Source organism: Hemicordylus capensis, chromosome 2 (genome assembly GCF_027244095.1).
Source record: "Hemicordylus capensis ecotype Gifberg chromosome 2, rHemCap1.1.pri, whole genome shotgun sequence".
Classification (NCBI taxonomy): domain Eukaryota; kingdom Metazoa; phylum Chordata; class Lepidosauria; order Squamata; family Cordylidae; genus Hemicordylus; species Hemicordylus capensis.
In genome coordinates this window covers 94,682,101-94,694,566 of record NC_069658.1, presented here as the reverse complement: position 1 = coordinate 94,694,566, position 12,466 = coordinate 94,682,101, and the positions used below count along the sequence as shown (strand labels likewise).

At 44.3% G+C, this 12,466-nt stretch overlaps 1 long non-coding RNA gene across 1 annotated transcript; it reads right to left on the bottom strand.

Moving 5' to 3' along the window:
* Nucleotides 1-4,951: 4,951 nt before the first annotated feature.
* LOC128344569 (uncharacterized) lies at nt 4,952-11,014 on the bottom strand. Its single transcript, XR_008315919.1, has 3 exons — nt 10,929-11,014; nt 6,545-6,860; nt 4,952-5,409 (listed from the first exon to the last, which is right to left on the bottom strand). It is a non-coding gene; the product is annotated as an uncharacterized LOC128344569 (long non-coding RNA).
* Nucleotides 11,015-12,466: the final 1,452 nt, after the last annotated feature.

The following is a 12,466-nucleotide window of genomic DNA, read 5'->3' as shown; positions in this document are numbered from 1 at the left end:
AGCATGGTAGAATGCTAGATGGTTACTTTGGTAATGCTTTCGTGTTCCCTGCAGTTCATACAAAGACCTGTGTCTCTTTGTATCATTTTGCTTCTAATCTTATAAGCGGGGAGAAGGCAGCAACCAGCTCTATGAGCCATTCTGTCACCTTCTAAGGATACCACCATGCCACATTGTCTGTGCTCAGAGGCACTCTTACTCCTGGACTTCCAGGCCAAAGACCAGGGCCTCCAGAGCCCCTGGGGGCCCCCAAATCCACTTTCTTGGGTGGTGTGGTCACCTGGCTGAGCATGATGATGCTTAATTTGCAGGGGAGGGGGGCCTCCAAAGGCCTTTAGGTCCAGGCTCCCAAATTATATAGGTGCACCTCTGTCTGTGCCACCTGTTGTGAAATCTGTGCTGCAAATTGGCCACCAATGATTTATGAAATGTCACAAAGAGTGTCTTTCCCCCCATCAAGTACAATAAAGAATCATTTTGTTTGTTTAATTTGAAAAGTAATAGAACATGTGGCTGTTTAAGATAATGAGCTGGTGGACATGCATGAGGTGGATCATGTGTAATGGATGAGGTGTTAAGGATTAAAATAATTGATTGTTCTTCTTCTTCTTTGCCACAGAGTAACAGTGCTTCCCAATTACCTCTCTACCAACAAGAAAGTTATAGATATAATAGCAAATGTTTATTTCTGGGTTGAATTCAAAATCCTAAAAAAGCAATTGTAGACTAGTTCTAAATGCTCTCAAACACAAATACCTATAGGTCTGCCTACCAAGACTGTGTGAAACCAAGTTGAATTGGAGGCAGATATTTGCTTATCTCACCAGTGGCTATGCTTTCTTTGCACCATTTATTTGAAGTGATTCAGTACTGAAGCCAGAGGTTTTCAATATTTACATGTGACTCTCCTAACATATCTGCCTGGGAACACCCTTTTTAAAAAAAGAAGCAATCCTTATATTCCACAGAAAGGATGTCTTAAACCTTAACGGAAAGCTGGAGTTGCTGAAACTGTAGCATGAGCAAGGAGGCAAATGATCAAGTAAAGTATCATTAGGTTCCTGCCTGCCTCCCCACACCTGATCTCCCCGCCACCCCAGTTCGCTCTGCTGCTTGCCGCGGCACACAATCAGCACCACAGTGAGCAGCAGAGCAGGGAGCTGGAGGAAGAAGTCCTCCGGCACCAGGAGCTTGTGCCCTTAACCCTAGCTAAAAGCTGGGTTAAAAAATCGGGTTGGGCAGGAGGGTAGCGCCAGGATGAGGCTTGATCCTGGCACTGCACATGAGCAGCCCCACCCAGGCTGGGTTGAACTAGCCTGGGTCAGGCTGCTCATTGAATAGGGTCTTCGACATCTTATTTTAATTAGGATCACAGGAGGCTGCTTAATACTGAATCAGACCATAGGTCCATCTAGCTCACTATTGTCTACACAGACTGGCAGTGGCTTCTCTAAGGCTGCAGGCAGGAATCTCTCTCTGCCCTATCTTGGAGTTGCCAGAGAGGGAACTTGGAACCTTCTGCTCTTCCCAGAGCAGCTCCATCCCCTAAGGGGAATGTTTTTTCTTCAGGCATATTGGATGAGAAAACTAAGCACTGGAACAATAACATGGATCATAATGCAGGATCCTTACAGTCCTGTAGCCCATGTTGAACTGCCACTTATAGTTCTGTTTTGGATTGTACTTATCCACAACAAGGGTGGTTTCAAGCAGTAGCCAGGGGTAGTGGGCACTCTCCCCAAAATATTTCCTCCTCCTCCCTTACAGTCCCCCATCCATCAGCCTGGAACTTTACAGCAAAGTATCAAGACAATAAAGTCATAGGCCAGGTTCAGATGTAGCATGGACCTGCCGGTCCAATGGAGCCATGCCCCCCTCCCCCGCTCTTCCATCCATGTTTGGACATTAGGGAGAGGGGCCTCTCTGTAGAGACTGCAAAGGGGTGGGGGAGCTGGCTGCGTGGGCTTCCTTCTTGACAGAAGGACAGTCCACACAGCCCATTGGGCCGGAGTGAGGGAGGAGCTTCCTTTCTCAGCTCTGGTCCTGTTGAGCCCAAACTGCAATGCCTATGTTCAAACATAGCACTGGCACCTCTAAACTGGAGTTAAGGGTGGCAAAGCTCCACTGTGACTAAAGCTACAGAGTGGAGTTTGGCGAGGGAAACCGCAGGTCCCTTTTCGCTCTTAACTCCAGTTTGCCAGGTTCGGACATGCAGCTTCGGAAACTGGAGGTGAAGGGACCTCTGATTTCCCAGTAGTCTGAACTTGGCCATAGAATAAATAGTCTATAACTTGAATTCTATAGCTTTAATTTAATTATTTTTTTAAAAAAATAGCCTCCATTGTTTAAATAAGCTTCACCCAGTCCTCTATCCCAGAACAAGCAGCAAAAGGTGATGCCGCCAGGTAGGCTGGGGCTCCTTCTGCCTTCTAGGAGGCAGGAACTGGGCTGGGTGAGACCCTGTCTGCAGGGGAGTGCAGGGTCATTTCTCCCACAGTTTTCAGCAGGCCTCATTTCCCCCACCCCAGTGTTTCCTGCCACAGGGTCTTGGTCAGGAAGAGGAAACTAGCCTAGAAAAACAGATTGGAAGGTTTGGCCTAATCCAAAAAGGCAGTATTTTCGGAGGACTCTGACCATTTTCTGAATAAATTTGAAGATGTCAAAAAAGGTTCCTTAATAAGGTAAATAAAAACATTAATTTTCTTACCTCTATAAGTATTTAGAGTATATAGCAAAATCTTTGTTCTTCCAATAGCGTTCTTTGCCACCCCTTTGCTCCCCTAAACTAGTTGTTGCTGATCCACAAACAATAAAAATGCTGCATTTTTCTTTTAAGGTATGTGTTTCTGTGTGTCTATTCCATGGAATCTCTATGGCTGAATTGCAGGCTGGATCCCAAGACGGGAGGCTACTGGCATTTCAGAACAATGGTACTGCAAGAATGTACAAAACTTGCTTAAAAGGTATGTAAGCATTGTAGGCAACAACGGTTCAAAATGCTGCCCAAAGAAATGACAGGTGCTTGTTCCCATGGGCTCTCTTCATGTCACAGCTCCTCTGAATATTAAAAGGGACCATTTGTGTGTGAGGGGTTAAAGAAGGGTCAGGGTCATATAGTTCTTTCTTTCCTTTGTTCCCTAAGAACAAAACAGAGAGTCAAACTTGAATCCTCAGAGTGGAGGGAAGCCAAACAGCCTGCTTGGGAACCTGTTTGCATTTGTAACTAGTGTAATGTTAATTAAACTGGAATGGACTCAGAGGGACTCTCTGTCCTCACTTGCTTTTTGGTTTCTCAAAATAGAGCTCTGTTCTTAAGGGGTCATTTTCCATTTATTTTTCATGACATTTTTTAAAAAAACTTGTTTATGACGAGTCCATGGTCAAATGTAACATCTTTCAAAAGCTAGGTTAACATTGGTTGAAGAAATCAAAATGGCTATAATTTGAGGGCCACATAGACCATGACATTCCATCTTTGTAATAAATTGCAAGGCTGTTTTGAACCTGAAATGAAAGCTGGAGTTGTTGCAAGTGTAGCAGTGGGCAAGGAGTGCAGTCCCACAAGGACTGAAGGAGGACTGCTACACTGCCCTGCTAACTGAGCAAAGAAGCGCCTTTTAAAAGTGGTGATTCTCTTTACTGAGCAGGGGGAGAACAACTGGCCCTATCCAGCCCCAGCACAGCATCCCTCCCGTGGCTGTTGCTGGTGTCTGTCTTATGTTTCTTTTTAGATTGTGAGCCCTTTGGGGACAGGGATCCATCTATTTATTTTAATCTTTGTTTTTCTTTATGTAAATCACATTGGTAACTTTTGATGAAAAACAGTCTAGAAATAGCCGCCGCCACTGTCATCATTGTCAAAGAGGCAAGAATGCAAATTCTTGGTGATATGTTCAGTTTGAAAGTGCAGGTTTAAAGCTTCAGGTTTCCTGAGAGAATGAAGGAGGTGTGAAGGAGGAAGGACAATGTGTGGGACAATATTCAATTGAATGAATGAAAATGGTGATGACAGATACTTAGGTAAGATGTTTGTTAACTATGAGAAATACAGTTTCTGTGTTTGCTGGACACTGCTATGTTCTTCTGAGCCTACACACGTACAGTTATATGTGTGGTGCTGACTCTGTTCATGCATACAGGAATGCTGCTATTTACATTGTTCCTGACCATGTGGAGAGAACATTCACTCATATAGCCTGTATGCATACAGTTCTTTTTAGAGTTCCAGATGATCTCGTAGAAGTCAGTAGCAGGGCAAGTGGTCAAGGCGTAACCCTGATTCCTGCTCTCCACTACTGAATGAATGTGTTCACAAGACCTGATGTGAACATGTATGAACAGAGTCTGCAGTAAAGTAACAAAAAATAAACATCATGCTAACCCTTACCCTCATATCCAATACTTGTCATGCCCAACTTAGGACAAGAAGCTCCAAGTGCCACTGACCTGCCTCATGGTGGTGGTTTTTATTTTTTAAACTAGGCCAGATAAAAGCAGATCAAGCCCCACAAACTGTGACCAGCAATTCGAAACCTGAGTTCTCATGGGAAGATGGTTAGAACCCCAAGGAGTTCAGACCTAAACCTTAAACTAAATGCTTGGAGGCTGTTTGCTGCTCATTGGTAACCAACCTGTGCATTTTGTGGGGAATTTGCTTTCTCAAGCTTTTCTCAATCTTCCTCTTTTTAAAGTGAGATGCTTTCACAATCACCCCCTGGCTGCCCTCTATGTTCGAAAAGCCAAGTGCTAACAGGATGCTGCTGCTGGGGTCTGTGCTGACACAATTTGGCCACTGATTGTTTGAAGGTTAGAGCTTAGTGGGTGGCATTGAATCTCTGAATTTTTTCATCTTCTTGTTACTACTGGGTTGTTTTTTCTCCTCCTTTCCCTAGGGATGGATGGAAAGGGGTGCATGTGGTGGGAGGAAAAAGCATTCACAGCTAGCCTGAGACACTGACTGGTTTATTTACTCAAACAACAAACATTCAGTCTACCATGAGTGCAGTGACAGAGGGCAGTTCCTGAATGGGATGAGACAGTGTGTCTTCACAGGCGCCCACCCACGTTGAAGGGAGGCTTTAACAGTGCTCTTTCCTTGCAAGGAAATGACAGTTTGAGTCACAGGCTCCCCAACAGAGAGTGTGTGCGTGTGTTGTGTGTGTGTGTGTGTGTGTATTTGATGCAAACGATCTCACAGGCTGTTTGCTAATAGCCAGAAGCAAAGCTCTGCTCTTTATTTTCCTTTGCCAACTCCCTGCTCTTCCTCACCCTGCCCCCCCCCCCCGCCCCCAACTGCTTTCCCCTCAGAGCTCTCATTCTTCTCGCTCTTCTTCATACAGCTGGTTCCAGAAACACTAGAATGGTTTCCAGGCTTCCTCCTCAGATGGTGGTGGAGGTTGGGGGAAGATGCTGGACAAACAAACATCACAATAAGAACATTTCTAAGAGCAAACTGACTTTTTGTTTTTTATGGCAGCCATGAACAAAGAGCTTCTAGGGGAACATGATTTGTGGGGAGGGCATCCTCCTGAGCAGCCGTGCCTGTTTGTAGGTGACCACACAGAGCTCATGAACCTGTCCTTTTTAAAAAGAATAATAATAATAACAACTCAGAGCCATCCTCTTTCTACACACACTAAGCAACACCAGTATTTTTAAAAAACACAATTATTTCCTGTCAGGCTCATACTTTGAATTCTGTTAGCAGCCTTATACTCTACTTAACATTTGAAGTCCTCCCGCTCCATTTACCTCTGCTGGTCACTGACAGGTGGATGCTACTAAGAACTGGATCTTTTCAGCTCTGGAGAAAACTTTCTAGAATGCCCTCTTAGCCCTCACAGGGGTGACCAACCTGGAGTTTTCCAGGACCATTCCCTGATGGCAAGTTTACTTTGAAGTACACCAGGAGTGGTGAGTATGCGTTCGCACATCCGGGGGGTGGGATTTCCCTCAAAGTCCCTGCGAGATATTGAGGTGCACTCCATACTCGATTTGAGGTTTTTTTCTGTGCATTGGAGCTTAGCCCAAATAATCCCTGTGCTAAGTGACGCAGCGGGCAAATGCTTGACTAACAAGCAGAAGGTTGCTGGCTTGAATCCCCGCTGGTACTATATTTGGCAGCAGCGATATAGGAAGATGCTGAAAGACATCATCTCATACTGCACGGGAGGAGGCAATGGTAAACCCCTCCTGTATTCTACCAAAGAAAGCCGCAGGGCTTTGTGGGCGCCAAGAGTCGAAATCAACTTGATAGCACACTTTACCTTTACCTAAACATTTCAACTTTTAACGCGGCTTTTGGGGATTCTTCAAAGTACCCCAATGTTTCTTCTGAGATGTATGGAGAGGCCATAGTGATAGAATGACTGTTCCTAAGCTTCAGGTTTTTTGCTTTTAAACTTTTTCTAAAATTTTGCTGGGTGATCTTGCAGAACAACCAGCAAAACCACCGACTTTGCTGAGTTGGTGGTCTTGCCGACGTTAAGAATGAACATAAAAATTAAAAAAGGAGCAGAAATTAAAATCCTGCCTGCCTACCTACCTGCTTTTCTGCCTGGCTTGGCTTGGCTTGCTCTCCTTGCTTCCTCTGCAGCTGCTTTCTGGCCAGGAAGGTGGGTGGGGCAGGGAGGGATGGATGGAGGCCACTCTCCTTGGTTGGGGCCCGGGCCGAATCCCAGCCTTCCTACAGGTCCAGTCACTTTGACAGCAGGCACCAGCCGGGCCGTGGAGGCGGAGCCCTCCATCCGAGTCAGGCCACTGTGAGTGCCCGGGTGCCGGCAGGAAAGCAGCAAGACACAGGCCAAGTGAGCACCACCAAGTAAATGGCTGGGCAGGCTCCTTCCCAGGAGCTGGGTGATCTTGCGGAAGTCAAGGCAAAATAAAAATAACAAAAATAAAAGTTATATTTTAAAAAAGGATCCATTGACACCAATTTAGAGTCAAAAGACCTAGGAGAAGAGTGTAATTTTAAATGCAGGCTTTATATAAGAGGGGTGGGTTTCTATGTTGGCATCGATGTTTCAGGCTGGCAGTGACATTGCAAGTCAGAAGTCTTGTGGAAGACCCCCTAAAAACAAGTTCAGTGTGTGTGTGTGTGTGTGTGTGTGTGTGTGTGTGTGTGTGTGTAAAAAATACATCTTTTTAATTCATTAAAATGAACATTTTTAGAAATGTACACCACACATGTGTGGTAGGGGGGAGGCATGGCATCCCACCTACTCTAGAAAGCCATTGGCCAGAAGGGACCTGAGAAAGACCTGGAGCAAGCAGTATGAACAGTTCACCGCATCAAAAAAGCCCTATGCGAATATCCCCAGAACTGTTATTATTTTGGCTTCAGGCTGCAGCTTCTATGCAATTAATAATTAGTCAAGTAATCCCACAATTAAGCTTGCCACCTGGGAAAGGCCCAGCTATTGTTAGATTGTAACTCCTAGCAACCCAATTTACTGCACCTGGGGATGATGGGAGTTGTAGTCCAACAACAGTTAGAGAGCCGTAGGTTGGGTACTTCTGCTATATGCTTTAAATGCAAAGATATGCTCTTCAAGAAGGCTTTTGGGCTGGTTGATTTTGTCTTACTTTGATCATTTTCTTAGTTTTAGTATAATGAATATTTCTATTTGTCCTCTGGATTGCTTTTCTCTTATTGTTTTGTTTGATGTTTTATTGGTTTAATTATTCTGTTGGTACGTAGTCTTAAGGTACTTATTCTTTTAAAAATGATTAAATGTTTCTGCTTGCTGGTTTCCAGTTGGGATGTCAAGTATTAGATTTGATGATAAGCGGATGTCACATTCTAATTAGGGATAGGCCTAAAAAAAAGGACAAGAAGGTTGTCCTCATGAGCAGCCTAACCCAGGTTAGGGCAGCCCAGCTTGGGTTAGGCTGCTTATGTGCACCACTGGGATCAAGGTGGATTGGTACGGCCATGGTGCCTAACCCATCTTTTTGACCTGGCCTTTAGCCAGGGTTAAGGGCCCGAGCACCCTTATCCCATAGAGACAGGCACATAGAGTTGGGCACCTAGAGTGCACGTCTTATGGGGGAAACCCCCAATGCATCACACTCATAATGTGTTGCATTGTGGGATTCCCAGAGGCCAAGACGCGTTGTCCCGGCTTCTGGAAAGCTGCATGGCTTCCAGGATAGCCACTCATGTGTGTGGCTGAGCTGCATGGCCAGGAGGCAGTGGGGAGAGTAAGGAGATCATCTGGGGGGGAAGGTAAGTTTAGCACAAACTCCCCCCTGCCTGCCCACCCCACCTCCGGTGATGTGAATAGCCTTAAGATGTACTTTGGATGGACAGAAAGACAGATTGATCAATCAATCAATCAATATTGCCAGCCAATATTGGCAACATGGCAACTAATGCTGAAGAAACAAAAGAGGAGCTCTGTCACTAGCTTATTGGCCTTCTGAGACCTACACTGCCCCACCCTACCCCCATATGAAAAAAGAGGGGAGTTAGTGAGGAACTGGAAGCAGGTGAGCAGAGCAGAAACAGTGTATATATAGGAGCTTGTGAGACAGAATAAGGCAAATGTGTTAGCCTTGACTGAGCTCATCCCTAAAACATGTTTTAATGCAAGGTCTCAGCTCTGTAACATATGAAATAATAAAGAAGGAGATGCTTCCAAGCATGTGAAGAGTGCAGTTGTGCCTGCTGAGTTTCCTAAAAGAAATGATGAGAAGAAACTGGCAACAACATCACCCCTGCCCTGAACACACTTGTGTGAACCTGTTTTGTCCAAGAGGTGGATAATATGGCCTCTGCCCATGTCCCTAATGCTGCTTACAAGAAAGTGTCATCATATTTCATTCAACATTATAATGGCAGATTCACATGACCCTTTGAGCTCATGGTTACCTATTTTTAACAAAGGTTAATGCAGTATCATTGGCCACCCCATAAGAATTGTTCTCTGGGCAGCTCACAAAGTTTAAAACAAACAAACAAACAAACAAACAAACCAAGAATTGAATAAAATGTACAATTAAAAGCCTATTGAAACAAAAGAAAGCCACAATAAAATACAAAACATTTTCAAAACATTTTTAAAAAGTAATCTTGTAGCATCCACAAGGATTGATGTAAAATCTGTTGGACATAACTAGGAAAGAAGATGAGATTTTCCCTGGCAAGCCAACTGGCACCCTCTGCTTGCCAGTAAGAAGACTGTGTTTCAGCCAGGATGGCATAAGTTTCTATTCGAATTAGGTTGCCTGTGGAATCAGGGTGCCAGTATGTAAACTTCTTTAAAGTGATTATCTCTCTACTCATGTTAGAGAAGGGGCTTAAGTGCTTGAATGTTTAGAATAAAAATAAGCAGTGTAAATTTAATATATATCCAATATCTGCCTTCAGGCTGCAAGAGACTGTACATGGTGCTTTCAACTCAAGCCGGGTGCGGCTATATACACCCACTGAAGCTATCCTGTTAAAATTGCACATACTCTGTTGTACAAGACGTGGAATGTAGACAAAAACCAATTGCTTTTAAAATTGCCTGAGGGAGTTTTAAGACATTCCAAAAAGCCAAACTTCAAATAAATGTATCTTTCATACATGCATTTTGAAGCTAATAACTGAGAGATACAACTATCATTTGGGTGAGTTCAAAGTCAATGTTTAGTGCCAGGAGGAACCATAGTACAGTATCGCATGAAGAGTCATCTGCACTATGGGAAATGTACAACCATAGAGTTGGAAATGTCATTATTCACTTGGCATGACTCTATGCATTCCTGGACACCATAGGACCAAAAGTTATGGTTGCCATGCAAAAATAGCTTCTGCAACATGACTGCTTCATTCAGTGGAGTGCACACCTTGCAACATTCCATGTGCATTGTAGCAGAATGTGTGTGCAATTGCACAGGAGTGCTCTTTGTGAAAACACAGGAATTGTGTAAATGAAGTTTCTTGATGGATGGCCATTGGAAATACTAGCATCCATCACATAACTGCATTTGCACAATTCTTGCATTTTAATGAAGAGTGCTCTTCTACAACTGCACGCATATTTTGCTACAACATGCACAGAATGTTGCACAGTATATGATCCAGTGGATGTACTGTGTTGAACACAGGGGCGTAGCAAGGTTGGAATGGGCCCAGAGACAAGATTTTAAAATGGCCCCCCCCCACTCAAAGTCCAGGGCCTCCACACACCCCAGGCCCCCAAGGATTTAAGTCTGATATTCCAAAATAAGTATGCTGCCTGCAAATACATTTCACTGAATACACACGCACACGTCACAATATATAGTGATATACATTGAGTACTATACATTTGTTTTACTTTTAATGCCTAGAACACACTAGAAAGATGAATGATTAAAATGGATCCCTCGCTGCAGATTAGCAAAGGAGACTTTCAACCATGCAGGGTGAGCCTATGTTTGTTATCTCAGAATTCTGAACAAATTCAGTCAAGTTCGATTCCAGGAGGTTTTTCACAGGAGGCTTTTAAAGCCCTTTAAGACACATCTCCTCTGGAATAGAGGTGCTGCATTCACATGTTGGCCAGATTTACCCTGAAGTCCCTGCAAGTTATTGGGGAGCAGTTCACACACAAGAAAAATAAAATAAAATAAAAGCACAAGCCATGCTTCACAGTTCTCACTCAGACCTTCTGGGTTGCAAAACAACTTGAACATAAGTGCATTTATAAATGAATGAATGAATAAAATAAATATAATACTGTTTCTTCCAGAAGTTTTTGTAATTTTCTGCCATAAAACAAGCCACTTATAGGACTTTTAAGAGTTTTTTTTAAGCCAGCAAATTTTCAAAGCTGTTTCAAAATAAATATTCAGAGACTTCTCAGTCCCTCCCCCCCATATCAAAGCCCTATGGCAAGCAGATGCCTATATATCCGGGGGGGGGGGAAGGTAACCACAAAAAGGAGTTCACACTCTACCTGGCAGCAGGGGGTCTTCTGCTGCAGAGAACAGTGGTGGCCACTCTGGCTGCCTCGTCCTTCCTGGCTGGCTTGGGCCCTACTCGAGTTCAGGCTTCACAGAGGCCTACACCAGACCTCCGTGGAAGCCCCGCCCACCCGCCGATCAGCTGAGAGGCGGGAGAAAAGGAGCTCTTGGCAGCTTGTCTGCTGCCTGCATTGCCGGCCAGGAGAAGAAGCTGGAGAGACGGCGAACAGGGCAAGTGGCTGAGGGGCCTTGGGGCTGGGCAGGGGGCAATGGGGAGTCACGTGAGGTGCCTCTGGGGGGCCCCTCCAGGCAGTGGGGCCCCCAGACAACTGTCTCCCCTTGCCCGATCGTTGTTACGCGCCTGGTTGAACACAAATAGATAGACTTGCTATGCCATTATCACCTCTTTCTACAACTGTGTGGTGATGGCTGTGTAAAAACTCTCAACATCATTAAAAAATCTTTAGCCCTGAAGGAGCAGAAAATGCACCATCTAGACAACTGCCATTCCAAACTACTGATGGAAAACACTTGAAGCAGAACAGGACCTGGCTTCTCCTCATTTGATTCCTGGGATATTATGAGCTTTGTTGCTTGAAAGAACACCAGCCTCCAGGCAGTGGGCTACAGACAATCACTACAGACAATCATTTTGGAGACATACAACTCTGGGAATTGTGCTTTGGAGATGAGAGGATACAAGTCTGTTTTTTCTTTGACTAGTTATAAAATGGCTGGGGAGGGGAGAGGCTAGAAGATACTGGGAAGGATGAGCGACAGCATATGTATTTCCCAAATTGGCAGCTAAGGTTTTGAGAATAGCTGAACATGGAGAGAAGTTAAAATAGTACTTTCAGATGTTGTCAACAACTTTGAGGACCTGTCAAAGTGGGATGTAAAACTGACAATGTTTTTCCATATTTTATAGCTGCCACTGCACTGCACAGCTGCTATCCAGAACAGCCCCACACAATTATTATAGTTCAAATTGTCCAAGGGGTGGTTGTGATCAGGGCTGTCCTTAGAGAGCTGTGGTGGCAAATCAGCCAGTGCAGCCCTGATTTGCCTGGGGCAAATCAGCCAGTGCAGCCCCAGTTAATTCTAATGGAGGTTAAAAGAACGGGGGCCGGGGAGGTCACCCTGCTTGCCATGGCCTAAGGACAGCCCTGGTTGTGATAGCCAAAGCAGCCTGAAGCAGGGAAGATTCATGGGGTTGCTGGGCTCACCTGCAAATGCAGGAATTCACAGAAAACTTTGAGAAAGTCAAGAGGAAATTAGCCAGGCCTTGGAAGCCAATGCTATTTACTTACTTACTTACTTACTTACTTATTTATTGTTGCATTTATATACCGCCTTTCATTAAAAGACAACCCCAAGGCAGTTTACAAAAGTTAAAACATACAATAAAAAGACAATAAAAATATTAAGCTAGAAAATATAAAAACAAACCAAATTTAAAATCTATAAAATACAAGCATAAAAACAATACAACAGGTAAAAACACAAAGAAGCAGCAGTAAAAACAATTATG